Raw genomic sequence first — 3,975 nt, 5'->3', positions numbered from 1 at the left:
AGAAAGATGGAGAGAGATGTTTTACCAAAGTCTGTAGTGACAGGACAATGGGTAATGGTCTTAAACTGAAAATGGGTAGATTTAGATCATACATAAGTAAGAAATGTTTCGTAATTAGGGTGATGAGACACTGGAAGAAGTTGTCCAAAAAAAAGATGTGGATGTTCCATCATCGGAATTGTTCAAGGTTAGGTTGGATGAGGCTTTCACAGAATTCACAGAATTGTTAGGGTTGGAAGGGACCTCTGGAGATCATCTAGTCCAACCCTCCTGCCAGAGCAGGGTCACCTACAGCACGTTACACAGGACAGCGTCCAGGCGGGTTTTGAATGTCTCCAGAGTGGGAGACTCCACCACCTCTCTGGGCAGCCTGTTCCAGTGCTCCACTACCCTCAAAGTAAAGAAGTTCCTTCTCATGTTAAGATGGAACTTCCTATGTTCAAGTTTATGCCCATTACCCCTCGTCCTATCACTGGGCGCCACTGAAAAAAGACTGCTCCCATCCCCCTGGCATCCTCCCATTAAGTATTTGTATGTATTAATAAGATCCCCCCTCAATCTTCTTTTCTCTAGACTAAAGAGACCCAAGTCCCTCAGCCTTTCCTCATAAGAAAGGTGCTCCAGTCCCCTAATCATCTTTGTTGCCCTTTGCTGGACCCTCTCGAGCAGTTCCCTGTCTTTCTTGAACTGGGGAGCCCAGAACTGGACACAGTACTCCAGATGCGGTCTCACCAGGGCATAGTAGAGGGGGAGGATGACCTCCCTCGACCTGCTGGCCACACTCTTCTTGATGCACCCCAGGATGCCATTCGCCTTCTTGGCCGCCAGGGCACATTGCTGGCTCATGGTCATCCTGTTGTCCACCAGGACTCCCAGGTCCCTCTCCACAGAGCTGCTCTCCAAGAGGTCAGCCCCCAACCTGTACTGGTGCATGGGGTTATTCCTCCCCAGGTGCAGTACCCTACACTTACCCTTGTTGAACTTCATAAGGTTTCTTTCTGCCCAACTCTCCAGCCTGGCGAGGTCACGCTGTAAGGCAGCACAGCCTTCTGGCGTGTCAGCCACTCCTCCCAGTTTTGTGTCATCAGCAAACTTGCTGATGGTACACTCTATCCCTTCATCCAGATCATTGATGAATATGTTGAACAAAACTGGGCCCAGTACTGACCCCTGAGGGACACCACTTGTTACTAACCTCCAACTAGACTCTGCGCCACTAACCACAACCCTCTGAGCTCTATCTGTGAGCCAGTTCTCAATCCACCTCACCGTCCATTCATCTAAGCCACACTTCCTAAGCTTTCCTGTGAGGATGATGTGGGAGACAGTGTCGAAAGCCTTGCCAAAGTCAAGGTAGACAACATCCACTGCCCTCCCCTCATCCACCCATCTAGTTACTTTGTCATAGAAGGCTATCAGATTAGTCAGACATGACTTCCCCTTGGTGAATCCATGTTGACTACTTCTGATAATCTTCTTTTCATCCAGGTGCTTTGAGATGACTCCCAGAACAAGCTGCTCCATCATCTTCCCAGGGATGGAGGTGAGGCTGACCGGCCTGTAGTTTCCCGGGTCATCCTTCCTGCCCTTTTTGAAGACTGGAGTGACATTGGCTATCCTCCAGTCCTCAGGCACCTCACCTGTCCTCCAGGACCTTTCAAAGATAATGGAGAGAGGCCCAGCAATGACTTCCCCCAGCTCCCTCAGCACACGAGGGTGCATCCCATCAGGCCCCATGGATTTATGTATATCCAATTTATCTAACTGATCTTTAACGTGCTCCTTGTCAACCAAGGGATAGTCTTGTTTCCCCCAGACTTTCTCTGTTACCTGCAAAGTCGGGGTCTCACAAGGACTGGCCCGAACAGTGAAGACAGAAGCAAAGAAGGCATTTAGCAACTCCGCCTTCTCTGCATCATCCGTCACCACAGCACCTGTCTCATTCAACAACGGGCCCACATTTTCCCTAGTTTTCCTTTTGTCTCCTATATACTTAAAGAAACCCTTCCTGTTGGCCTTGACATCCCTCGCCAGGTTCAATTCCAAGGCTGCCTTGGCTTTCCTTGTTTCCTCCCTGCATACCCTGACAGCATTCTTGTATTCCTCCCAAGCAGTCAGCCCCTTCTTCCACCTATTGTAAACTCCCTTCTTCCACCTGAGCCTTTTCAGAAGGTCCCTGCTCAGCCAAGCAGGTCTCCTTCTCCCCTTGCCTGATTTCTTTCTCTTTGGGATGCACTGATCCTGAGCTTGGAGGAGGTGACGCTTAAATAGCAGCCAGCTCTCTAGAGCCCCCTTACCCTCTAGAGCCCTTTCCCATGGGATTTGCCCAAGCAATTCTTTGAAACGATCAAATTTAGCCCTCCTGAAGTTTAGGGTTTCAACTCTACTTGTCATTTTGTCTATTCTACACTTAATCCTGAACTCTATCTTCTCATGATCGCTGCAGCCCAGTCTGCCCCCAACCTTTACATCCTCCACCAGTCCCTCTTTGTTTGTGAGTATCAGGTCCAGTAAAGCACCTCTCCTTGTAGGTTCCTCCACCACCTGAGTCAAAAAGTTGTCATCAATGCACTGGAGGAACCTCCTGGACTGTACGTGCCCAGCTGTGTGGCCTTCCCAGCAGATATCAGGGTAGTTGAAGTCCCCCATGAGAATCAAGGCCTGTGATTGTGAGGCGATTCTCACCTGTCTGTAGAAGGCCTCATCAACTTCCCCATCCTAATCAGGTGGCCTGTAATAGACACCCACAACTGTGTCTCTCATATTACCCTGCCCCTTGATCCTTACCCACAAGCTCTCAACTTGCTCATCATCTGTTCCCAGGGAGAGCTCGATACATTCCAGTTGCTCCCTCACATAAAGAGCAACTCCACCACCTCGCCTTGCCGGCCTATCCTTCCTAAAAAGAACATAGCCCTCCATGACAGTGTTCCAATCATGTGAGCCATCCCACCACGTCTCAGTAATTGCAATGAGGTCATGGTTCTGCGACCGCACACAGATCTCTAACTCCTCTTGTTTATTCCCCATGCTACACGCATTGGTGTACAGGCATTTCAGAAAACCCAATGAGTGTGTAGTTTTTGCCCTTGAGGAGTGGTGGGCCTTCTGATTATCAAAAATACTAGTGCTCGGCCCCACAGTTGCTGAGCTACTATGCCCAGGCGCCTCTCCAGCGAGCCCAGTTACACGCCCATCCCCCTTCAAATCTAGTTTAAAGCTCTCCCAATGAGCCCTGCTAACGCCGTTCCAAGAACCATTTTCCCCCTGCGTGACAGGCTTTTCCCATCTGCTGCCAGCAGGCCTGGTGATCTGTAAATCAGGCCATGATCGAAGAACCCAAAACCCTGTCTGTGGCACCAAGTTCAGAGCCAGTCATTGCCCTGCTGGCTCTTCCAGTTAACCTCCTCATCATTCCCTGCAACAGGAGGGACAGAAGAAAACAAGACTTGGGCTCCTGATCCCTTAACTAGTCGTCCTAGGGCCCTGAAATCCTTCTTCATTGCTCTTGGCGTTCTTCTTACTACATCGTCACTACCTATCTGAAACACTAAAAGGGGATAATAATCCGATTGCCGTACCAGGGACGGAAGCTTTCTCTTAACGTCACGAACCCGGGCCCCAGGGAGGCAGCAAACCTCCCTATGTAGCGGGTCCGGTCTACATATGGGGCCCTCCGTCCCCCTCAGAATTGAGTCCCCCATAACAATGACCCGTCTTTTCTTTTTCACTGAGGAAGTTTTGATTTGGGTTGTGGTCTGACTAGGCCTCAGCGAGTCCTCCAACCTGGGAGGATTACCATCCTCACTGTTGTTCCGTTCCTCCTGCAGGACAGTGTATCTGTTGTGCAGTGGTACTTGGGAAGGTGTGAGAGTTGATGGGCAGGGATGCCTGCGGCGCCTGCTGCGTCGGGCAGGAACATGTTGCCATTGCCCCCTGTCCTCCAATCCGCCCTGTTCAGCTGATTGGGGAGAG

Source organism: Charadrius vociferus, unplaced genomic scaffold, assembly GCF_000708025.1.
Source record: "Charadrius vociferus isolate BGI_N301 unplaced genomic scaffold, ASM70802v2 scaffold571, whole genome shotgun sequence".
Classification (NCBI taxonomy): Eukaryota; Metazoa; Chordata; class Aves; order Charadriiformes; family Charadriidae; genus Charadrius; species Charadrius vociferus.
Note: the sequence above shows the minus strand (reverse complement) of the source record.